Here is a 26648-nt window from a genome sequence, read left to right as displayed (position 1 = left end):
TTTCCAAGAAGTTCCTCCCACTATCTTGGCAGCAGCAAAACTTGCCAGGAGGCCTGTTGTCTGCTCCCTCATTCTGGGACTCAGGCCCAGACTCCCCGAAGCACAAGCTACACCCTGGGAGCCCATCTCCAGCTACACACACACACTCTATGAGCCTTGCCACTAACGTCCAATGAAATGGATCAGAACGTGGCTGCTTCTGCTGATGGAGTGAAGCGAGAGTTCTATCTGGGCAACCTGGATTTAGGCTGGTGTTCCCATCCGATTGGGGGAACTTGGCCTCCAAATTCAACCAAATAATGACAGAATTCGTGTCAGTAGCTCAGATCCCTCCACGGTGATCAACTCCTGTGGTCACATTCAACTTCTTCTTACTTCTGGGAGAATTCTTATCACACCTCTCCTGATGGATAGATATTTGTTTCAAGATTCACCACACCTGTTATTGTTGGCACCTCAATCTGTAAGGTCCCCGAGTTCCATTATGTGTCACCTCATGGCATGCATACCCAAAACATCAAGTCCTATTGGGGTCAATGTCGAGCAAAGTGCAAAGCCCTGATAGGAACGTGTCTTGACACGTTGGATCATATTTAACAGAATTTATGGGACATCATGGGCTTAGAAATGGAGATCCCTAGTTCCCCCTTAACTGTTCTTAGAACAGTGTCTTGGGATATAATCTGACTATTTTGACTTTCAGTTTTAGTCTGTTTCCGCACTAACACTCCCTGGCAAATCTTTCAACTGCATGTCTGAGACAATGTGTTCAATTGATATGGCCATTCTTCCTCCTGCCATTCTATTTGCTGAGTCTCATCTACTGCCTGACAGTCTGATTCCTGTCCATGGCTTCTTGGACCCTTGATATTGATTCTTCCCCTGCTGCCAGATGCTCCTGGCCCGAGAAGGTCCTTTGCTGCTGTGACACGCAGCACATCAGGGCCACATGTCCCATGTTCTAGTGCATGAAGTACACCAGCGCTTGTACACACCCAGTGTGTAGGTGTCCTGAGCTTTCAGATACCTGAATAACAACAGAACTTTGCCATTGTAGCAGTAAAGCAACTGGAAACCATGTTGCAATGTTATTGACCAATAACTCATCTAAGTTACACATGTCACAAAGCACTGTGATGCTTTTGATGTTTTTTGTTCAAATCAGTTTCAGATGGAAGAACAAGAGGAAATGTTTGACCCAGCAGCAATGACTTAGGTAAGACACTCATGCTCCACAGTACTGTGTCTAGTTCAAGTCCCAGCTCCAACTCCTGACTTCAGCTTCCTGCTAATGCAGACTCTGGGAGGCAGCCTGGATGGCTCAAGTCGTTGGGTCACCCATGCAGGACAGCAAGATGCACTCACAGCTACCAGCTTCTGTGGAGCTGAGCCCTGGGCAGCATGGGCATTGTGAGTGTGAACCAGTCGAAATACAGGCATTCTGTCTCTGCAAATCTCTGTCTTCATATGTCTATTTCATTCTCTCTCTGCATACCTCTCTCCTTCTCTACCTCCCTACATATATCTCTATATCTCTGCATCTCTGTGTTTCTCAACTAGTAATGGAAAACCACTTCTTCACTCAGCCTTTCAGCCTTAGAATAGACCAGCCCCAAACCCGGACACAAGTGTTTGTTTGCTTGTTTCTAATCTCTGTTCTTGAAGTCTCCAGTCACCTTATCCTGAAGCTCACACATGGAGTAGGTCCTCCAAAAGCCATTACTTGGTGAATTACTTTTTTTTAGGAAGGATGAGAAAATGATTAAGCAATATAGACTAAACAAAAGGGTGAGTGGAGAAACAAAGGAATGAGAGATCTATGAAAAAAAAAAAACCCGGTCCCTAAGAACTCTAAAGATGTTTTGATTTCTTTTTCTGTTGAGTCCCAGCCTCCAGTTGCATCTGTAGACACCCTACAGTGAGTCTTCACCCTCATGCTGTATTCCACAGGAGCCCACTATAGTGCCATGCTGGACACTGAAGCCAGCACAATTGACAGGAAAGGCCCCATGGCCAGGGAACCCAAGCCTTAGAAGAGGCGTTAATGAGTGAACAAGAGATGCTATTACCATGTGGAATCCCTGTCACAACAGTTTTTAAAAAAAATATCCTGGAATCACATAATGCATTATCAGCCGCAAGAAACCAATCAGATGTCAGAAAGTATGAGGAAGGTCAAGGGAGGGGTCGGGAGCAGATGGACCCTGTGACTTCCACCAAGACAGAAACTACTTGCTTCCTGAAGAGACAAAGCCCACGAAAGCCAGCAGGTGCGTGCCAGCGGCCTCAACACAACATGGCCCAAGACACAGGGTGCTCTTTTGCATCCTTCTAACGTCACAGGATCTTGAGCAGGTGCTTGGGAGAAAGGAAGCCTCATGAACAGAATCAGTGGGATTTTTTTTTTCCCCGTCTCTGTCATGTGAGTACATGAAGAAGAAGTGGTTGTACGCAAAGCAGGGCGACAGTCCTCACGGGCACCAGATCAGCCTTGACTTTGTACTTAACAGCTTCTGTCATTGACACACACCACACCGCCCCCCCACCCCCATCCCTGGGGATGGGTCTCAGCTGAGGTTCAGAAATGCCTCTCTGAAGTTTGGTTGGGTCTTTCATCCTTCATTTGTGTCTTCCTTGCTTATCAATCCCAGAGAAGAAGAATGCGAGATAAATTTTAACCTCGAGACACATGTAAAATATTTTCTTCCAACAAGAGAACTCCAGCCACGGTGGCCATGTGGTTTAACGGAAGATACAGAAAAGGCTCTCTCAATGGATGTTTCTCGCACAGCCCTCAGATAAAAGCAGGGGAAATAGCTTTAAATCTTAACAGAGTGGAAGTGTTTCTGGGGAGGACTGGGCTAATACGGACCAGACACGCGGCTTTCTAAAGAGCTAACTCCAGACCGGCCAGAGCTCCAAGAATGCGGATGAATGGATGTTTAACATGAGTCCGGGACGGTTCTTTACACACATCAAATGTCTCCAGCCAGCTTCTGGCGAGGGCAGAAATGAAGCGAATTCACGACGGCCTTCCCTGATGAGTTCCTGAAGTGTGCGTGAATTCCGCTTTAATCATTGCCAAGGCAGAGCGCGGCCTTCCGAGGAGGTGGAGGAAGGCGGGCGGTGCTGTAACAAGAGAGAATCCACTGCCCAAAAAACAGCCGGGAGTGCCCAGGTGCCGCACTGCGGCCGCCGCCCTCTGCCAGGGCAACCGCCTGTCCTCAGCTTTATCCAGCGACTCTCATCAAGGTCCAGACAAAACCTACACCCCCTTGGAAGGATATAAAGGGATCCTCATAGAAGAGAATTAAGTTAGATGTCTACCTCATGCTTTAAACCCCAAATAATTTCCAGATGGGTAGAAGAGTTAAATGTAAGAAATAAAACCTAAAAGAATTTGAAAAAAAAATGCATTTATATATACTCTGATCTGGGGATTGTACAGATTTACCGAACAGACACGCAAAAAGGGGAAAGATGGATAGATTGGACCATATAAAAATTAGATGGGTCCGTATATCACAGAGATGAAGGCCACGAATTCAAAAGGTGAGTGGCAAGGAGAAGACAAGATTTTATTGCATGATGAAGGGTTAATGTCTTTAAAATGGAAGCAGCTCTCTCCACTAAGACATGAGAAGGGAGGAAATACCACAGAAGGGGGAAAATGGCTATTAGCCATGAGCAAAAAAAAAATGAAGTAGGAACAGGCCGTGATAGACTTAACAAATATGAGGCAGTTGAGAGTTCATAGACATGAAATGAAAAGTTTATTCTGGGGGGAAGAAAATTGAAATCCGTAAGAAATGTTCATTAAAAAGTTGTCGCATTTATAAAGTTGCATGAATTTCTTTCTCACCAAAATCAACTCATGGTTGAAGTCCATGCATCCATGAGCTTTTTCTCCCACACCGGTCCAAGCGGGGACTCTACGCTGCTCTCACATTCGTCAAGGTGGAATAGTGTTGGGAGCAGAGGATATTGTTATCTGTCCTGTACCCACAGACCGGGTGCTGCGGATACCAGCCTCCAGGGACTCTGCCCAGTGCCCTCTCTCGAGACATCTTCTGCAGCCAAGATGTACTTTCCAAGGGGAAAGCCCTTGCCCATCAATGGGTCTAAGGAGGCGTTCCAGAGAATAGATCTCTTGAGCTAGAGTGAAAACAACTTGAAAGTCTCCTGCTCTAGCCCACTCACACTTAGGTGGTATCCCCAAGATCACTGGCTGGCAGGTACTCACATCCCCAGTACCATAGGTGTGTGTCCTGGAACCTCATGTAAGAACAGGTGTTTGGCTTAACCATCAGTTAAAAAAAAAAAATGAAATAAATCGCAAACACCAAAGTAATGGGATTCCCTTGGGCCTGTCAAGTTGAAATCTTGGTTGAAGGATAAATTTGATTTCAAGGGATATTAAAGATAGTTTAAGTGATCATTCCTGAAGAAATGAAATGTTTCTCAAGGGAGATGGCACTTTCATCAGCCTGGAGGAGGGATGCCAGCTGGGAGGGACTTGCTGAAGCACAGTTCTGCAGCCATTGTGCGCCCATGTGCAGGCATGACCGCTGTTCCTTCTCCGTGAGACGTGTCCCATCGGAAAGCTGCAGCCATTGTATCACACTCATGCCCCGCCTGTAGAGCCTGCGGGGGAGGCATATATATCCACGAAGACTGTCAATGTCCAGCTAAAAGGGAATTATGTAGGGGCTGCGGTTACCGCACAGCTCGTGGAGCCACTGCCTGAGATGCGTCTCAAAGGAGCATTGGTTAACAACACCCCAGCTGTTCCACTTCCAGTCTAGCTCACTGCTGATATACCTGGGAAAGCAGCAGAGGATGGTTTGAATGTTTCAGTCACTTCAGTCTGTATGGCAGACCTAGATGGTGTTCCTGGCTCTGGGTCAGCCCAAGCCACTGTGTCCACTTGGAGAGTAAATCAACAGGCACAAGATTGATCTCTCTCCCACCCCTGTTTCTCTGTAACTTTGCTTTTCAAATAAATAAATGTCTTTAAAAATCTTTAAAAAAAAATTTAAGAGCCCGGCGGCGTGGCCTAGCGGCTGAAGTCCTCACCTTGAACACCCTCGGGATCCCATATGGGCGCTGGTTCGAATCCTGGCGGCTCCACTTCCCATCCAGCTCCCTGCTTGTGGCCTGGGAAAGCAGTCGAGGACAGCCCAAAGCTTTGGGACCCTGCACCCGCGTGGGAAACCACGAAGAGGTTCCTGGTTCCTGGCTTCAGATCAGCGCAGCACCGGAAGTTGCGCTCACTTGGGGAGTGAATCATCGGATGGAAGATCTTCCTCTCTGTCTCTCCTCCTCTCTGTATATCTGACAAAGTAATAAAATAAATAAATCTTTAAAAAAAATTTAACAAATGAATAAATGGAATTACTTAATAAACTGACAAAAGTAGTCACTATAAACTCGGAAAATATTCATAGGCAGGACTTTAAGTTTAACATTTGGTTAACAAAATAGCAGTCATAGTTTGAGCTTGGTTTTTATAATTTTATATGGAAACAGACCCTAAATTTTAGTTTTAAACTGAAACACAAGCCAAGGCCTAAGAAGTAAATCCATATTGTGCCCGGCGCTAGCCTAGTAGCTAAAGTCCTCGCCTTGCATGCGTCGGGATCCCATATGGACGCTGGTTTATAGCCTGCCCGCCCCGCTTCCCATCCAGCTCCCTGCTTGTGGCCTGGAAAAGTAATCAAGGACAGACCCAAGCCTTGGGACCCTGCACCTGTGTGGGAGACCCAGAAGAAGCTCCTGGCTCCTGGCTTCAGATTGGCTGAGCAGCAGGGAGTTCACTTGGGGAGTGAAGCAGCGGACAGAGATCTTCCTCTCTGTATGTCTAACTTTTCAATAAAAATAAAATAAATCTTAAAAAAAAAAGAATTAAATCCAGCTTGCAGGTACACTGTACATGGCTGAAGAAGAATTCAGAATTTAAATAACGTACGTGGTTTTTGGTAGATGAATGGAGTACAGACACACAAGTGCTCCTCAAAAGGTTTATGACAAATGCTCAGCGTGACAAAGCTATGGGTAGGGACAGATGCTGTGGTCTAACTGGGTTAAGCTGCTGCTTAGCATGCCTACGTCCCATATCAGAACACTGCTCTGAGGGCTGACTACTCCACTTCTGATCCAGCTTCCTGCTAATGCGCACGAGAAGCATTGCCTGATGCTCCAAGTACTTGAATCCATGCCACCCATGTGAGAGGTTCAGATGTCATCACTGCCTCTCAGCGTCAGCCTGACCCTGCCCCAACTACTGCTGTCATTTGCAGCGGGAACCAACAGATGGTTCACCCTTCTTCTTCATTTTGCCTGAAACTCAAGGTTATGGAGAGACAGAGAGGGAAGTGGCAGAGGGAGATCTTCCATCCACTGGTTCAGTCCCCAAACAGCCGTAATGACCAGAGGTGAGCCAATCCAAAACTCAGAGCCGATACCATCTTCTGGGTTTTCTACAGGCAAGCAGGGCCCCAGTGTCTCAGGCCATCCTCTGCTGCTTTCCCAGACCATTAGCAAGAAGCTGGATCAAACCGGCGTCCCTCTGAGATACCGGAGCTGCAGGGAAAGGTATAGCCGGCTATGCCACCTTTCTAACCCCCAGATGGCTCACTCTTAATCTGTTTTCCCCTTCTCTTTACCTCTGCTTCCCTGTCTTTCAAATAAGCAAATCTTTAGAAAGAAAAGGCTATGCATAGATTGTAAAATTTCTTTGCATAGAAATTCACTTTTTAATTCCATTTCCGACAAACTTCTTCAAGTCCCCTCCTCTACTCTGCACTCTTCCTCTGTTATTACTACCCCGCGATGTGAGTTTTTAATTAATTAGTTTTTGTATTTGAAAGGCAGAGGGACATAGACACAGGCAGACGGACAAATCTCCCATCTGCCATTTCACTCCCCAAACGCCTGCAGCAGCCATGGCTAGGCCAGGGTTAAACCCAAGAGCCATGAATTCAGAGTCTCTCATGTGATTGGTTCAGCTGACACTGTGGTTTTCCAGGATCTGCCTTAGCAAGGAGCTAAAACTGGAAGCAAAGTCGGGACTCAAACCCAAGAGCTCTGCTATAGAATGCCTATTTCCCAAGCTGCCCACAATGTCCATTCCATTACCTATTTGTTTTCCTTATTCCTCTCCTAACTACTGAACGTGTTAAGTCTGTAAACTGTGATTTTTAAAGCTGCCTGCAAAAAGAGAAACATCTCAGAGGAAAGTGGCTTTTATTCAATAGAACATTTTTTAAAAAGATTTACTTTTACTTGAAAGGCAGATTTACACAGAGAAGGGGAAACAGAGAGAGCTTCCATGCACAGGTTCACTCCCCAACTAGCCACAATGGCCAGAAAAGAGCCAATCCAAAGCCAGGAGCCGCGAGTTTCTTCTGGCTTTCCCACGTGGGTACAGGGTCCCAGGGCCCATTGCTTTCCCAGTTCACACTCAGGGAACTGGATCAGAAGTAGAGCAGCCGGGATACGAACTAGCGTCCATATAGGAATGGAGGATTTTAGATGGAGGATTTTAGCCTGTGGAGCCACAGCACCAGCCCCTTAATAGAACATTTTAATAGGCCATTATTTTGGCTCAGGGGCATTTGAAGGCAGGTGTATTTGTAGATAGATGTGTGTGTGTGTGTGTGTGTGTGTGTGTGTGTGTGTGTGTGTGTGTCACTGTGGGGGAAATAATGAGCAAGAAAGTCATTTCCAAAGGGGAGACTTTAACGGGAGGCATGCTGGGTTCAAGGTGTCTACGAGATGGTCCATTTGAGATACCCAGCAAAAAGTCAAAGTTGAGCCTGGGATTCTGACAGCAGACAGTGTCTGACAACTTTAGCAGGTGTGAAACCAGCAACACAATGGGGTAATAATGGTAGCAGAGGGTTCCTATTGGATCACATCCCTTTAGCACATACACCCCACCTCCCTGAGATGATCCTGGAGGAAAGCTGACCACACTCAAGCTGGAAGGAGTCCGGCTCAGTCTGCAGCTCCTCTGCTCGCTGCCTCGTGTGTCCTGAGATGGCGCCTCTGTTGGCTCCTGGCGACAATCAGCTTCCACTGCACATGCACTGTGCTGGGCACCTGCTCCCCAGCCACCCACTCCATCTGCTTATCTTCTGGAGGCTTTCAAGCGGCAACAAGCCCAGCTGCAGGCGGTTGTGGGCTAATTGCCCCACTCAGGGTGGCAGAGGCTGACTCAGTAGTTATAGTCTCAGAGCCAGACAAGTATAATGTGCTTTTGTGGTACAGTTGCTCCCAGTTCAGTTTCCAGACTTTCTTTACCGTGTGTGTGTGTGTGTGTGTGTGTGTGTGTTGAAAAGGGAGGGAGACATAGTGTTGGCAGAGTGGGTTAAGCCGCTGCCTGTATCACTACCATCCCATAAGGGCACTGGTTTGAGTCTCAGCTACTCTACTTCCAATCCTGTTTCTTGCTTAGTCTGAAAAAAGCAGCGGAAGATGGTCCACATAGTTGGGTCCCTGCCATCCACATGGGACATCTGGAAGGATTTCCTGGCTCAGTTCTGCCCATTGAGACCACTATGGAGGTGAACCAATGGATGGAAGATCTGTGTGTGAGAGAGAGATATTGCCCTTCAAATAAATAACCTTTTAAAATATTTATTTGAAAATCATGGTTCTATAGATAAAAGGAGCTATCTTTCATCTACTGGTTTACTCCCCAGATGGCCATAACAACCAGGGTTGAGCCAAACTAAAGCTAGGAGCCTAGAGGCATATCTTGGTCCCCCACATGGGTGGCAGGGACCCAAACACTTGGACCAGTGGCTGCCACTGCTCTTCCAAGGCTGTAAGCAAGAAACAGGATCAGAAGTGGAGCACCTGGGACTTGAACTGACACTCAGATTGGGAATGATGAAGTTACAGGTGGGAGCTGAAAGGCATTACCAAGAGGTAGAACAGATCTCTTAACCTGGGTGCTCACTCGAATCTCCTGACCAGTGTTGTCCATTTTTCACATGCATAAATGCTCATGTCGCCACCAAGATCCTCAGACCCCTTCCATCCTGCGGGGGACGTGGGCTTGAGTGTTTCTGAAGAGGTGTTTTTTGATCTATAAGCTATGGTCAGAAACTTCTCACCTGCAGCTAGGTCAGGGATGATTTGCCCAAAGGAATCTAGCTCCCCCCGCCCCCCCAAAATTCAACTGTCATTTAAAAATCCGGTGGAGCTCAGGAGGACTGAGAGACGTGGCCGTAACTAATGATATCAATGCACTTCGGAGCCTGTGCCCTGGCCTTGGCAACCCAGTGCTCTTTCCAACTGGCCACGCTGATTTCTGTGGTCTGAAGGGCAATGGTGCTACAGATATTTGGCTCTTCTGGAACTTTCCTGTGGGACAGGGGATGGGGACTCAGCTACTCAGCCTTTTGCCCTTCAGTTCCATGAGGAAGTGGCTGACATTTATGTCAGAGGAAGACAAGAGGAATTTGCAATCCTTCTCTGCTCCCATCACCAGCAAGCTGTCTTTGAAACATCTTCTCATTTTCTCGAGCTGGCATGCTCACAAATACAGAAATTTTTTAAAAAGAGAGCGAGAGGAGTGATTCAATTTGCTTTTAAGTTACCCAATGCACCATGCAGGTCTGTAATTGACCATGAGAGTGTCGGGAAAATATGATCTATCCTCTGTAAATCAGGAAAGCTTAAGCAGGCACTCGCGTCGTAAATGCCGATCCTGGCAGTGTCCAGAAAGACTCATGTTTATAAATTGTTCCCTGATGTTTTAAGTAAGTGCACAAACACAAATCATACTAAGGACTTCAGAAAAGACTTCGCTGTGTGGCAATTTATTATAAGCAGTGTAATTTTCATCAGTCAGGCAGCGTAGACTGTAATTACCTCTCTACCAAAAGAGTTACAATTGCTTTCATTACATTTTCTTAGTCATGTGTTCCCCTGACTTGCCACCGAGACACTAGATGGAAAATGCATTTATTTATTGTGAGCCCTCCTAATGGCTCATTACTTGGATTCTAAAGATGTTATCAAGTCACTCGCACTCCCTGCTCCTCTCCCCACCCACCAGCCTCCCCCCCAACCCCACCCCATGTCCCTGCCGTGGCGTTTCTAGCAGAAACCCAGAGAGACACAGCTGTGGTACAGCATCCAAGCTCTCAACAAGTCACAGAGAACCCACTCTGCTCAAGGAATCCCCGCTCGGCTGGCTAAAGTTCAAGTGCTGAGGATTAATTAAAACCACACGACGCCAAGCACGACCATCAGCCTCCCCGCTCTTCACAACTGCAGAGAGACCGCATTTTGTTCCCTATAGTTAGAGCTTTGGAAGAACACTTTGAGGACTCGGAGAGTCAGCTGAAATCCTCTCCCCCACATGGGTGGGTGCGCTAATTAGAGGGCATAGTGGCACCTCAGCGCTGGCAGCACGGGAGACGCACCTCCATCCCTTTCGAGTCCCATCACCTCTTGAGGCTGCAACACAGGGTCGATGCATTGGCAGGGTGGGACTGGATGGGCTGAGCAACAGACTGGGTCTGTGTGCAGACAGATGCATTTTGTAAAGCCAAAGCAAGCTGTCAGTCACGGGAGAGGGCTTTGCTTGCCATCTAAGGGAGACACTGCTCTGGGTTGGGGTCTGCAGAAATCTTCCCATGCATTTGCTGTGTGCTTGCAGACCTGGGACTCAGTGACATTGATTTTTTTTAAGAGTTATTTATTTTTATCAGAAAGGCAGATTTACAGAGTGAAGGATAGACCCAGGGCTTTCCTCTGCCGATTCACTCCCCAAGTGGCTGCTGCTGCTCAGCGATTCAAAGTCAGGAGACTTGAGCTTCTTCTGTGTCTCTCAAGAGCTTTCAGGGTCCCAAGCCTTTGGTCTGTCTTCCACTACTTTCCCAGGCTATAAGCAGGGAGCTGGATGGGAAGTGGAGCAGCCAGGATGTAAGCCAGCAACCAAATGGGATCGCACGCGTGCAAGGTGAGGCCTTAAGCCACTAGGCTAGCACCCACTGGCACTGATTTTGAGCAAGACACTTAACCCCCATGAACCTCTGCTTCCTAAAGATCCAACCAAAGAGCTGACTATGGGACACCTAAGCTGAGGCTTTCTTATCGTCAGACGTGATCAAACGTGGATACACAAGAAAGACAATGCTGGGAGAACTCCTCATGTTTTTTTTTCCTTGCTGTCTTTGCTTATTAAAATCCATGTCCCCACAAGACAGAAATAGGAACTCAGCCTGGGAGCTCCTCCCTGATAGTTTTTAGATAAGGGAGGGATGCGCCTAATGGTCTAGAACTATGCACGTCCACAGTTAACATCTCAGAAGGAAGTGAGTGATGTTGTCCACCTAGGAACTAAATAAGAAAAAGTCCGAGGAAGTTCAACCAAGTGTCAGGGTAACAGAACTGTGTCATCACCAGTGCCCCAATGCCAAGTGCACTCCTTGCACCAACCAAATCATCCCTCCCGGATCACCTTGAAGGAGGGACAGGGCTGCCCTGTGGAACACCACGCATCTGACTTTGGCCCTGAGCATCATACTACATTCCTCCTGAGCATGTGTTGGACCTGGCTTAGAACAGGGGCCCTGGTGGATGTGAGCTGAATCTGAAGGACCTGTCTTTCTTCCACAGCCTTCCCTTGCAATTATCCTGAGATTGGGGTGGGGCAATTAAAATGACACACTTCTCACTGTGGGGACAACCTCAGGCATGACACCCGCGGAGCGTGAACAGTGGCTGGGCACGCACATCCACCTATCCATGAGCAGCTGCCTAGAAGCCCGAGGTGATGACTTCACTTCACCTTGAACTGCTTCCCATGAGAGAAGGAGACAGGTGCAATTTCATCCCTCCCACAAAAGAGCCCACAACGGTGGGTACCGCTATGCCACAACAGGTAAAAGCTAAATCCAAAATTCTCCCCCAAACACATTTGGATACAGGCTCATACTTTCTGCGGCTGGGCCACTGAGTATAGAAGTTTCTGCATGGTAGGATTCGCTGAACGGAGGAGCTCAGAGGAGCTCTTGCTGTTGGTGAGCCTGTCGCTTTGGCAGAAATCCTATACCCTCCGTTTCCTCGCATTTGCTTGTATTTCACAAACAGCCACATCATTTTGTCAAATTGTGGAGCCATTTGGAAATTGGGCATGGAGGCTTGCGTAATCACTCATGTCATGCCTGTGACACTCTGTGATTATGGAAAATGGTGTCTGGGGAACCCTTGATGCAAGGGAATGCTACCTGGTCGTCCTTGGAGCCAAGTCTCATTACAGTCTCAGAGAGCAGGACGTTGAGGAAAATTACTCAGAGCTACAGTTCTACAGGGTCCCTGTGTCAACAATCAGGGGAGCGGGAAGCCCAGCTTTGTGACTGCATTCAATTGACGCCTGTGCTTAGACACATAGATTGAATACCACTAGAAGGGGGTGGAAAGAGCTTTTGCTTCAGATCGATTTATCTCTGATGGTAAAGACTTAACCATTCTTGAGAACAGAACTACATCACAACAGAGAACGATCAAGTGGCAGCTACATAGAGGCCCGTCACCATTCTCTTTTCTGCATATTTGACATTTTTCATAAGGAAGACTTATTTCTTATTCCAATGTTTGACCATACATTAAATTTCAGACTCTAGGAAAATAGATGTTCCCTTACACACACACACCTGAAAATACAAAATCTCCAGAAAACTGGTAAGATAAAAGGATAAGGAGATTTTGTGCCTGCTTATCCAGGAAGAGTCCCTTGGAGGCAGTAAGTGCCCAGGGAACAGGAAGCAGCATAGCACATGTGGGGGAGGGGTAAGAATTTTATATGGTCTTGTGTGGTTCCCCAAAACTCAGCTTATAATGGAAATCCAGTTCACATACACCTCAGAGAGACATCAAAGTTGTAGACATGGCTGTGCCAGCTCGAGTCCTGGCTGCTCTGTTTCTGATCCAGCTCCCCGCTGGTGCTCCTGGGAAGGAAGCCGAAGAGGCACCAAGTACTTGGGTTCCTATCACCCAGGGGAGAGATGTAGACTGAGTGCTAGCTCTTGGCTTCAGACTGGCCCAGATAATTTCATTAAGAGGAAATGAAACACCAATAGCGATGCAATTGTGAAGAATTTTAACAATAAACTCAGTATGGCTGAAATAATAGTTTATGGTGGCACAGTATGCTAAGCCCCTACTCGCAATGCCATCATCCTATAATAAACACCAGCTCAATTCCAGGCTGTTCCACTTCTGATCCAGCTTCCTGCTGATGCAAATGGGAAAGCAGCTGAATATGCCCCAAGAGGCTGGGTCTCTGCCACCTACAAGGACGATCCAGAGAGAATCCCTGGTTCTGGCTTCAATCAGCCTCAGCCCTGGCTGTTGCAGCCATTTTTTGAGTGAGCTAGTGGTTGGAAGATCTTTCTGTGTCTCTCTTTCTCTCTCTCTCTCTCAGTAGTTCTGCCTTTCATATAACTACATAAGTAATCTTTTCAAAAATCTTTAAAATGGGTTACTAACTTACATTGAAGATGGACAAATGTTGACCAACTCTTGGAGCTGTAATTTTTGAAGATTTATTTTATTGGAAGTGCAGATCTACAGAAAGAAGGAGAGGCAGATAGATCTTCCAATTGCTAGTTCACTCCTGAAACAGCCACAATGACCGGAACTAAGTCAATCCAAAGCCAGAAGCCATGAGCCTTCTCTGGGTCTTCCACACAGATACAGGGTCCCAAGGCTTTGGGCCATCATCCATTGCTTTCCCAGGCCACAAGCAGGGAGCTGGAAGCGAAGTAGAGCAGCCAGAACACAAACCAGCATCGTATGGGATCCCAGCGCTTAAAGGGGGAGGATTAATCAATTGAGCTGGTCTCTGGAGCCAAAATTTCATGAGCAAAGCTCTGAATTTTTCAAATATGAAAATGAGGCAGGCTCTTCTCTAGTTATAGCATTGTAAAATTCCATATTATTAATTTTTAAAAAGTAGTTTTAAATTATCTGGTAGTTTGAGGGAAGAAAACATCTCCATGAAAAGACTTCTGTCAAGGACAAAAATGCAAGACAGAATTACAGATGCTAGAAAATATCTCAGGCATGAACACTGCATAGCACGCCTTTCTGCAAGTGCTGCTTCTGCTAGCAGAAAAATTCTTCCTGCACCGCCCCCAATAAAGCTACAAAATGCAAATGAAACATGCAGTCACCTGAGGCAATGAGGGAAAAGAAATAATAGAAAAACAAAGAGATGACATGAATCAAAAATAATGAAAGTAGAAACTGTGGAGTTAGAGAAGAGATAGAAAGTAAGCAAACTTATTCCTTAAATCCAGTTGCCGGTTCTCAGAAATGGTAGCCTATGGCAAGGCTGGACAAAGTTGACCTGCAAGGAGCCGGAGAATAAACACTGCAGGCCTAGTGAGCTTTAAGTCTCCACCACACACTCTTATTTGCTTGCAGTTGCTAAAGAATGTAAGGATCCCTATGCAGCCCATTGAAAAATAGTTCTCAACCCAGATTGGCTGTAGTCTGCCATGTCCTAATGTTTCTCAATCCAGACTGAGTACTAAAACTCTGAACACTTAAAAAAAAAAATACCTAGACCACGGGCCAGCCTTGTGGCACAGCACATTAGGCCACCACCTGCAATGCCAATCTCCCCACGTAAGCACTGGTTCTAACCTCAGCTGCTGTTCACAATCCAGCTCCCTGCTAATGTGCCTGGAAAGGCAGAAGACAATGTCTCAAGTCCTTTGGGCCCTGCTATCTCCGTGGGTGACCAGCATAGAGTTCCGAGCTTCTGGCGTCACCCTGACTCACTCTCAGCTGTTGGAGCTATCTGGGGAGTGAACCAGTGGATGGACGATCTGTCCATGTCACTGCCTTTCCAATAAATAAATCTTATTTAAAAGAAAAAAAATCTAGGCCTGAACTCCACATTTATATTGAATTTGAATCTGTGCTTTAAAAACAGATAGTAGTGGTTCTGGAAATCACCAGAGCTAGACAGCCATAGTAGAAAACCATTGCAATAGACCAGGGGTTTTCAATGTGGTCTGAGGCTTGCCGCTCAGCATCACCTGAGAACTTGTTAGAAAAATGAATTCTTGGGCCCCAACTCATGAGTCAGAAACTCTGGAGGCAAAATCCAACAACCTGCTTTAATATTTCCTCTGCACACAAAAGCCTGAAAAGCTATCTGAGTGACAAACCCGTAAGCAAATGTAACCAAGAAAAAGCTTTCCTGGCACAGTAGGTTAAGCCGTGGTTTGTAACAACAGCATCCCACTATCAGTTCTGGTGTCAGTTCCGGTCCTGGCTGCTCTATTTTCAATCCAGCTCCCTGCTGATGCACCTGAGGAGGGCAACAGAAGATGGCCCAAGTGCTTGGGCCTCTGCCACCCACATGGGAGACCTGGATGGAGTTCCTGGCCTCAGCCTAATGCAGTACCAGCTGTTGTGGCCATCAGGAGAAGAATGCCTGGCAAGGACCAAGAGAAAGAGATCAGGCAAGAAGCTACCATCTGATCACCTCCCCAGGCAGAGAAGAAAACATGATTACTTGGTGCTGCCACAGGTGCTAATGTTGACTCAGCAAAATGTATATGAACCAGCGTTCTTTAGCTGCAGTCAAAGCTAACTGTGGACAATTTATGCAAAAAAAAAAAAAAAAAAAAAAAGGAAGAAAAGAAAGAAGAGGAAGGGAGAGGGCAGGAGACCGGAGGGGAAGGGAGGAAAGAAGCGGAGGGAAGAGGAGGAGACGAGGGAAGGGAAGGGAGGGGAGGGAGGGGAGGGGAGGGAAGGAAATGGAAGGGAAGGGAAGGGGAAGGGAGAGTTTAGGATAGCTCATAGAATCAAAGGAAATCTACCTCCAAGAGAACCAAACCAAAGTCAGCCCCAGGCATACTGAGGAAGGACTTGGTTGGTAGGCTCTTCCCAGAGCTTCCAACAGAGTCTGCTGAAGTCACATTCTGTCTTGGGATCATCGGCTAAGCTTCCGACGCTTAGGGGAAAGCATCCAGCTGGCCGAGCTTGGATGCTGTACTAAGCTCGGGCAGGGTGCACAACTGGAACCATAGCCCCATTGAGACCATATGTTGTGGAAGTGTGCAAGTAACCCAAAGGGGAAGTAGGGCACCCTCAGGAGAAAGAATAATCATGGAAGATGGGGGGAAAGGTCCTCAAGCTCAATATGCATGGATAAGTGTACAAAAAGATACCACGTCGAGCAGCATGACACTGTACTAAGACTGAATCCCTGTCTCTCGTGTCTGGACACAAGAAGACTGTGACTCTTTCAGCTCATGTCTTTTTAAAAACATTTCTCGGTTTCCTTATCAAGCACAAAATCTGATTACAGCATTAGCAACAGTATCGTACAGTGATGAGTGCAATGAATTCCTGGAAAGTAAAGGCAGACATTTCCCTGTTAGTGTGCAAAGGCAGATGCGTGCTCTATCGAAGAAAAGCTCCACAGCACGTGCACATCTGGTTTCCTCCTCTTTCTACAATGGGACCTGATCCTAAACTGAGACGGCCCCCTGGGTAGCACTGTGGACCATAAAGGGATGGGTTGACCTTGAAAGGTTTACCACATCTCCAAACTGCAAAACCAGAACTGTGATAGATTCAGGAACAGGTGATTCAAGACTCACTCACCAGCAACATGGCTATTCCAGGATGCTAACACCAACATCCAAAGAGCTGCCGCATAGCCTTATCAGTTGTGCAAAGCTCTTTGTTCAACCATGTAAGATTTTATGGGGCAGGCATTTGTTCTAATAATTAAGATACCATGTAGGGTAGCCACATCCTCCCATAGGGGAGTACACAGGTTTGATACCCAGCTCTGGCTTCTGACTCATGTTTCCAGCTAACACAGATCCCAGGAGGCTCGCGTGATGGGGACCCTTTCACTCATGTTGCAAGTGGACTGCATTTCCTGCTCCAGGCTTCAGCCAGGTCCAGCCAGGGCCAGTGTGGATCTTCAAAAGAATTCGTCAGCACTTGAGAGCTCTCCATCTCTCAAATACATCCATTCAAAATTTGCAGAATAATTAAGAGCTGGAACGTAAGAGCAAAGATGTAGAAATGTTCCCGCTTGATGGGATATCGGTTAGTTTTTGCTATGTGACAAAGCAGCCCACCGAGAAACAAAGGGCTGCAGTGTGCATCTCTGCTTCCCACTAAAAGAAGGCCCCCAACATTTAAATATACTATTAAATATACCTTGACAACAAGATACTAGACTCTCCACCACTGCTTATACCTGCTGTGTCATGACACGGGTAAAGAGAAGAAAGCTGGAGTTGAGAATATCGCTGAAGGGCTATGTTATTGTAAAACACAGGGGACAATGGGGAGGGGAGAAGGGAGAGGGAGGGAAGAGAGGGAAGGATGAAAGCCCTATACCCACAGAACTGTATAATTGAAAACCATCAGGGTCGCTCAGGAGCCACAAAATTAGCTCAGATAGACAAAGAGACACTAATACAGAAAGTTTTGACTAGACAGGAAGAAGTCCGTTGGCCTATAATTGCTCAGCCTGTACCTTACTGGTCAGACTCCCAACTTGGCTTTTCCTAGACCTCACTAGGTAGGATGTAGAGTTCAGTTATTCCTCACTCACTAAGTTAATGGGGATTTCTCTGCACACCCACCTAAAACTGTTCTACTCTTCAATTGTTAATATATGGCTTGTTAGAGTTATAACACTGTTTTGATTGCTCTAGAATGCATGAAGTTCTGTAAAATCTTGCTTGAATACTATAAACCGCTAAGTTTAAATAAATAAAAAAAAAAGAATAAAAGCAAAAAACAGCCCAAACTAATGGCTGAAGACAAAAGCCGTTTGTGTAGCTTACAAGTCTTAAAGTCAGCAGTTGAGGCTGGATTCTGCTAGCCCATGCATGTGTATCCGTAGCTTACAGGGCTTGGTGTGCATACATGGTGGGGACACCAGGGCCGCTTACAGGGCTGAGTGTGCGGGCACTACGGGGACACCAGGGCCAGCTTACAGGGCTGGGTGTGCAGACACAATAGGGACAGTAGAGCTAGTGTTGTCCATCACCCAGTGGACAAGTCGGGGCATCTTTTTTTCTTAAGATTTATTTATTTTTATTGGAAAGTCAGATATACACAGAGGAGGAAAGATAGTGAAGAAGATCTTCTACCCGATGATTCACTAACCAAGTGGCCACAATGGCTGGAGTTGAGCTGATCTGAAGCCAGGAACCAGGAGCTTCTTCCAGGTCTCCCACGCGGGTGCAGGGTCCCAAGGCTTTGGGCCGTCCTTGACTATTTTCCCAGAACACAAGCAGGGAGCTGGATGGGAAGTGGAGCAGCCAGGATATCAACTGGCGTCCATATGGGATCCCGGTGCATGCAAGGTGAGGACTTTAGCCACTAGGTTACCACACTGGGCCCTACCCTATGCATCAATATTCCTTGCCAGAGACAGGGATTGCCCAGCATTGGAGGCACACGTTCCAAAACACAAACACTTTCTAACTCTTGTCTTGTGACTGCTAAAATCAAGTCCCACCAATCAAGGTGAGTCCCATGTCAAATACGGTTTCAGCGAGTACAGCCACGTCTCCAACTCTTGAGGCGGCAGAAGAGGCTACAATGGCACATTGTGAAAGTGTGAAAAACAGGTGCAGCGAGTTTAACTCAGTAGTTCAGAATTTGGACACCCCTGGGCTCAGCTACCCTGGTACACCCATCCATCCTCTGGACTTGCAGTCTACCGAAGTAATTCACAGGGAGTCAGTTCTGCCTAAATCTCTCATTTTCTGCAAGCTGCTAGGTGAATAGGTTAGCAAAACGGACTGTGTTGCCCAACTAAACAGACATTTATCTTGCCTCCCCAGCCTTGGCCATCTGCCCTAACACTGGCTGTTCCTTTAAAACGCAGCATTAGCAGATAGAAGAGCCCTGTGCCATGCACAGACCAGGGAGAGCATGGCTGCCTTTCAGTGCCGCACATCCTGCGGACGGTTGAGCAGTTCAAAGTGAGATCATTTAAAGCTCTTATTCGACTCAAAGAATTCATTTGTCTTTTGATCCACCTTCCATTCTGACAGATGCTCCCTTCCCTATCACATTGAAACACACACCCCCTTCAGAAGCCAGGAAACTCAACCCCTGCCAAGGAATGGATTTTCCCTACATGTCTCCATCTGAGCGATAAAAGGGTTTAATGTCCCCAGTCCGTTTTTCAGTAGCTAACTCAGATAGACCTGACACAGCAAAGCTCCTAAGCTCTTTCTACACTTATTAAACTTATCCCTAATTCCTTTGGAGGCTTGACCTAACAGTCATGATTCTGGGGACACTTCCTATTAAAATCTACATTTTGGACCACGAGATAAAGCAGGCCAGCTCAACACTGTTTCCAAGGACGACAGAGGTGTTCCCACAGGCTGCTGGTGCTGTCAGCAGCTTGGACCGCCCCCAGGAGGCCAGGCGTGATGGTGGCCCAGGCACGCCTGCCAACTTTCCCAACCTTTCCACAGCACAACCACTTCCAAGGCTTAGGAGCTCAGAGCTAACAGGAAGCTCAGCTGGGAAGCTTTGCTGCAGGCAGCAGGAGAGGCACCGCCAACCTGGGAAAGGCGGGGTGGAGGAGTGCGATTCCAAACCCCATGGGGAACCAGACTTGGTCTGGAAACACGTAAAGAGACCATCAAAGTGTGCACATATATCCCAAGGGGGGCACAAGATGGCACCCTGACTTACAGGAAACATCTACAGGCATGCACTGCTTTAAGACATGTGTCATCAGGGAATTCCCTGCGGTGGAAAACATCACATAGCTTGTACTTACACACATACGTAGATGGCACCGCCTACCGTACACCCTGGCTCAGTGATATAATCTATTAATCCTAGGCTATAAACCTGTACAGCTTGTTACCGTACTAAGTTCAGGAAGCAATGGTAACACAATGACAAGTATTCGCATATCTAGACATAACTGAACACAGGAAAAGTCAAGTGAAGTACCAGCTACAAGTGCATGTGGTCACTGCCCAACGTGAGACAGCCCTGTGTGGAAAGGTAGGGGCAGACTGAAGAGAAGTCCTCCTCTGTTTAAATTTTTCTTTAAAGATTTATTTATTTTATTGGAAAGGTGGATGTACAGAGAGGAGGAGAGACAGAGAGGAAGATCTTCTGTCCGATGATTCACGCCCCAAGTGGCTGCAATGGCTGGTGCTGCGCTGATTCAAAGCAGGCAGCCAGGAATTTCCTTCTGGGTCTCCCACATGGGTGCAGGATCCCAAGGCTTTGGGCTGTCCTCAACTGCTTTCCCAGACCACAAGCAGGGAGCTGGATGGGAAGTGGAGCTGCCAGGATTAGAACCGCCGTCCATATGGGATCCTGGCACATTCAAGGCGAGGGCCTTTACGGTATTGCACCCCCAATTTTTCAAATACTTATTTATTTATTTGACACAGAGAAAGATGGCCGCAATGGCCAGAGCTAGCCCAGACCAAAGCCAGGAGCCAGGATTTTCATCCAAATCTCCCATATTGGTGTTAGGAGCACAAGCACTTGGGCCATCATCTCCTGTTTTTTTCCAGGCACATCGGCAGGGAGCCGGATAGGAAGTGGAGCAGCCAGGACTTAGATGCCAACCAGTATCCATACAGGATGCCAGTGTTGCAAGGGGCAGCTTACCTGTTGCACCACAACACTACCCCCTTCCTAATTTTCAGCAGACTTAAGTAACACATTTTACATGCAACCAGCAAAATGAATCAATCTGTTCCAGAATGACACAATCTATTCCAGCTTAAACTGACCCTTACAAAATATAACTGTTACAGGGTGCGAGTGAGAACACACCAGACATGTCTAAGGTTTATTAAGGAGTCTTTATTAACCAAGCTTGGTGATAATAGAGCATACTAGAAATAGCAAATCACAAATCCATATGGCAATTCAACCAATCATAATCCAACCAAACATAAAGGGGAACAAATGGTCATTATCCTTTAGTCCATTCGTTAAGCTGAAGACCTATGCCCCAGTTTCCCCAACAATATAAGTTATCATAAGAGACATGCAATGAATAACCTGGACACACTTACAAAGCTGCAGACAGTCTCCTTTCCCTGGCTTCTCTGCCCACATTCCATCACTGCTAGGCCTCACCTCTCCTGGAACTCCCGATAGCACACAGACCAGAAACAACATTACTATGTCCATTGTCCCATCTAAGCAGTACACAGGGACCATGCTCAGGGGATTACCTGTCCTGGGTCAGCCAAGAGTCCAGGTGCTAGAGTAGTAGAAGCACCTGACCATAAAGAGAGTGAACACCTTCCCCCCTCCAGCTTCACGGGCTTTTTTAAAGGGACTTGTGAGGGGAGTGGTTACACAACAATGCAATACTGTCCCCTCTCAGTTGATAGGTGAGTCACAGGTGGGCAGGAGCAAATACCAAGGTGGTGGGGGGGTGTGGCTGAGGATGGAATTAACATTCCATTGCTGTTAGACCCCACCTTCAGGACAGGGGACGGGGGACCCAGCCACATTTCATTTGCCCACTCTCAGTGGGTGCTGGCTGTCACTGGCTGGACCCTATAACATAACCGTGGTTTAAAAGGATCCTTGAAAAGGTATTCTGGATTGAAGACCATATTATAAATGTAGACAGGAAGCACCAATAGCCAATTTGTCCAACCTTTCATCGCTTTTTAATCTCTCTGCCAGCCACAATATGAGAGTAGGGTGAGGGGGCGGGGACTAAGCTAATTTGAACTGAGAAAAAGTCCAATGCTTCAGATTTGAAATATGAATGCACAACCAGTGTTACTGGTGACAAATCTCATCCATCGTACCTTGAGAAATTAACAATCAGTGATGGCTTGAAAGTTCCAGGAAACCAAAAGGATTGGCATGGCGGAGCAGCATGCGAAAGTCTCCACCTTTGGTGCCAGCATCCCATGTGAGTGCTGGTTTGAGTCCTGGCCACTCCACTTTCCATCCAGCTCTCTGATTATTAGCTGAGAAAGCAGCAGAGGGTGGGCCAAGGGTTTAGGCCCCTGCACCCATGTGGGATACCTGGAAGAAGTTCCAGGTTCCTGGCTTTAGATCAGCTAAAATCTAGCCATTGCAGCCATCTCGGGAGTGAACCAACAGATGGAAGAACCATAGGTTTCTCTCTCTGTGTTTCCTTATCTTTATAATTCTGCCTTTTGGATAAAAATAATCCAAAAACTAAAATATTACTTGTTTCTTATTTGTTATTTCAATTCTATACATATTTTCCAACATAAAGATGGATTACTGGAGTACACTGTGAGGCCTTTTTAACCAATAAGGTGCACAATCACAATTGGTTTAGAGAGGTAAACCTTACGGTACAGCAGGTGAAACAAAAACACTGTGTTGTTCCTATCCCGTGTCAGAATTCCTGACATTGACTCTCGCCTTTGTGTCCCGTCTAACCTCCCAGTAGTGCACGCGGGAGGAAGCTGATGGCTGCCGGAGCGCTTGACTTCTTCCCAACCACCTGGGAGATGTGGCTCAAGTTCTTGGCCCCAGGAATTTAGGGAAAGACCAGAGACAAAAGAATCATATTCTCTTTCTCTCTCTCTCTCTCTGTGTCATATTTTAGTTTTCCAATAAATACATAATTCATATCTTTAAAAAAACAGTTTGGAAACTCCTTAAAAATATGATAGATTCCATCCTCGGGCATGGCATTCACCAAGAAGAGATAAAAAGGATTAGTACAACTATTTTGCCGTTGCACTGTATTTAACTACTGTAAGCATTTATGGACATCCAATCCTATCATCTTAGGTCCCCTAAAGACCATTCAAGAGCAAGTTCAAGTTCAGGTCACATTCTCCTGGCAGTGATGATAATACCATCTACCCTACAGCCAAGCACTACTGGGCTTCCTCAAATGAGGGCTCTCCTCCAAGGGCTTCATGGTTAGTAACCCCTTTTCACAACAGCCCCATGACACACTGGGGTGGACAGACAGACCTTAATGGTGACCCCCAATGCCTGTCTTGGTACAATTGTCCCCTCTCTCTTTCTGAATATGAGCAGGACCTGTGACCTGCTTCTAACCTGCAGGAAACAACAGAGGTGACGTAATTAGATGTGTCTCCACGACTGTATTGCCTGGGAGGGTGGTACAGGTTTGAGAGAGTCCCTTCTTTCCTGACTGAATTTGAGAAAGGAAATGGTTGCACTGGGGGCCTAAGAGGCAAGAAGCAGAGGGTGGCTTTCAGTCAACAGCCAACGAAACACAACCTGCGGTCGCTGCAGTCCCAAAGGAACCCAGCCTGCTGCCAACCCAAGGGAGCTTGCGAGTGGCGCGTACCTTCCCCAGCACAATCTCACATGTAATTCCAGTCCTGGCTGACACCTTGACCTTCACCTGCATGACCCCCTGACCTCAGCCTTCCAGAGGACCCAACTGAGCTTTGTGCCCAAGCTCTCTATCCACAGAAACTTCGAGATAACAAATAGAATCTGTTTCCAGTCTATGTTTATAGTGGTAGATTACTAATCTAAGCAAGTGTATTCCCCTATCTATATTGTAGATGGAAGGTTAAATAAATTGTTCATTTCACATACCGCTGACAAGAAACAGGGCTGGGATATAAACTCAAGTATGTTTCTGCAAGACTTAACCCGCTGTATTTCTCTCTGCTTCTGCACTTTGTTCATTAGCTCACCCTTCATTGCTGTGTCTCCCCCACTCCCTCTCTCTTGCTAGGTTTGCATTAGCTTTGTCCCCCAGGGGTTCACATGCCAGAAGCTTGGTCCACAGTGGTATAGTGCTGGGCAGTGGTAGAACCTGTAACAGGTGGGGTCGAGTACAAGGGCATAAGATCACTGGAGGCATCACCCTCAAAAGAAATTGATGCTATTCTAGCAGGGTGAGTCAATTTCCATGAAAATGGGTCGTCACAAAAAACAGTGAAATTGATCCCAGGATCTCTGGCTTCCAGTCTCGCCCCAGGATCTCGGCCCACTCCGAAGGGCACTCCCACCAAGATGATGCCATCTGCCAAAAAGCCCTCACCAGAGACAAGCACAGGCCGGCTGCGTGCTCTGAAATCTCCAAACCATCACACTAAATGGACTCCTTTGCTTTCTGAAGTGCCCACCCTGAAGAATTTCATTACAGCTATAGAGAATGGACCCATCCAGGATGCAAGCCGAGACCTCAGCGGTGTTGCGTTGCACCCAGGCCCTGGCATGGCATTCGTCCTAGCATACAAGATGGAATGTGGGCCGGGCGGGGCAGGTGGGGAGACCCGCCCTGGCATCTGGGATAGGGCACAGCTTGGGAGCAGACCAAAGGCTCCAGCTGTCTCCAGGGCTGAATAAACTCTGCCAATAACTCAAGCTCCCCACAAATAAAGGAGGAAAAGAAGTCTGTGGGTGTTGTGGAGAGAGTCTTGGCATGGACGTCAGGCGGCTCAGGCGGGGTGACCCCAGAGCTGCCAACTGGGAAGCCGTGGGAACCTGGGGAAGCCACCCGCTCTTCAGTGCCTCTGTTTTCCCATCTCTACAGGGAGGGCTCTGCCCTGGATGAATTTTAAAGCCTCCAAAACATTTACATGACTGAGATACCGTCTCGTCATAGTCGTGGTTGCAATTTACTCACATACCTTCCCCTTTCTGTGCTCCTCAAATATAAAAGGAGCTTCACACTTCAGCTTCCCAAGTTTGAAACCCAAGTGATGCCCAAAGATGCTGCACTCATGGAAAAATGAAAGCATCCAATTCTTTTGGGTGCAAACTATTTTTGGAAATCCCAAGCCAAGTTTTTCATAATCCACACTTTACACAAACATTTTGAGAAGACAATTTTTGCGATGCTGATGGAGAGTGAGCTAGAGAGAGAAAGGGAAGAACCCATGCGGGGGTCAAAGACACAAGGAAAGATGGAATTAGCAGCTGGGAGGAGAAGAAGCTCTCACCCAAAGCTATTTAAAACCAGGGTGCCCAGCCTGTCTACCCATTGCCTGGAACCCAGCCGCCAGGGCTGCTGGATCTCTGCTTCTCGCTGCAGATTGAGTCCCAGGCTGCCTGACAGTCTCATTTTTCACTGAATGCTCGCTGTGAAGGCTCAACCGTAATCTCTTTTTGCATGCTTCAGTTCCAAATTCATAACTGGCGGAGCAGATCCTATGCTATGCAAGCCATGACCATTAGCTGTTCTCCCGCGCAGAACCACGCAGCCCAGCGGCTGGGGGCTTTCTCCTTGCTTCACACTTTGTCAAAACGCATCACAAGGAACACAAAGACACAGACGCTGGGAACTCTCCGTTGTCCAATCCTTTTACGATCCGATTGTTCTTCGACAAGGCTTGGCCATCCTCAGAATGGCCCTGCCTGGGTTGTTTCCATATGGAAGCAGAGCATAGGACAAAAAGAGGGGCCCTTCCCACAGCTAGGAGTTCCACATTGGGATTCAGCTTGCTGTGCCCGGGGCTTGCTTTAAGATGTTACTTTCCTTCATTCCATGTGATTCCAGGGAGCCAGTCCCTTCCAGCACTGTTGAAATCTGAGCCAATGAAGATATAGGGGGAGAAAATCAAGGAAGATTTGCAAAATCTTGAGTTGGCTTCCCTTGGCATTCAAATGGATATGCGCTTCTTGCCATGGACCACACGCCCTGCCTGCCTCTCCCGTCACCCCCTACGCCTATCTTCAGGGTCCTTCAGCAACCCAGCCTTCAAATTCTTTCTCTACTGCCCCACAGGGCTCATGCACATGCTCTTTTCTTCTCCCTGTACCTCTCCCATGCCTGCGTCCTGCTCATTGTCACTCTCAGGTCTATGGAACAGTGTCCACTGTGGCTGCCCATGAGGGGATGAACACATCCTCAGGTGCTCTGAGCCAACTGGCTCAGCACTGCCCACACAGATGTCCCCATTCTGACTGCCCACACGTGGGATGCCAGCTGGCATCTCTCTCTGACCACCTGGGCCCACTCTGCCCAGATGCAGGTCAGGTTGAGCATGCCACAGGACCTTTGGCTCTGGCCCCCAGCCGGGGTCACTCTGAGGCACGCATCCTACATGGATCCCTGAAAAGACTATGCTCCAGCAGCCCAACATCATCTTTTGCAGCGCATCCACTAATGCCCATTTTCCAGTTTCAAATCTTCCTTCCTCAATGTACACTCAAAGCCTTGACTTGAGGGTGCTTCTGTTACTCTTCTTCATCTGGTTCAGAAACATTTATCCCCGTTGCCCTTCTCCGTGTTCTAATTTGTACTGAGTTGCTCATATGTTTTACTTTACTTGAGAGAGAGAGGAATGAGGGTGCAGTGATAGACATAGTTCCCATCTCACAAGTGCCCACTATGACCGGGACAAGGCTAGGCCAGAGTCAGGAGTTGGGCATTCAATCAACGGACCCCACTACCCACTGCTTCCCAGGATACACATTAACAAAGCTGGATTGGGAGCTGGGACTCGACTCAGGCACTGGGATAAGAGTTACAGACACGCCAGCTGGTATCTTAACCGAGGTGCCAGAGGCCTGTTTTCTCCTTAGCTCGTACCCTCTGAATGTGTTCCCCCATTTCTTGACTTACTTCTTTTTTACAAATTGGCTATCTCCTGTATGTAGATTATAAGCTTCATGAGAGAAAATTTCTGTCCCTGTCCCTC

The sequence above is a fragment of the Ochotona princeps genome, chromosome 17 (genome assembly GCF_030435755.1).
Source record: "Ochotona princeps isolate mOchPri1 chromosome 17, mOchPri1.hap1, whole genome shotgun sequence".
In the NCBI taxonomy this organism is placed as follows: Eukaryota; Metazoa; Chordata; class Mammalia; order Lagomorpha; family Ochotonidae; genus Ochotona; species Ochotona princeps.
The sequence above is the reverse complement of the archived record's forward strand: the minus strand, read 5'-3'. Positions refer to the sequence as shown.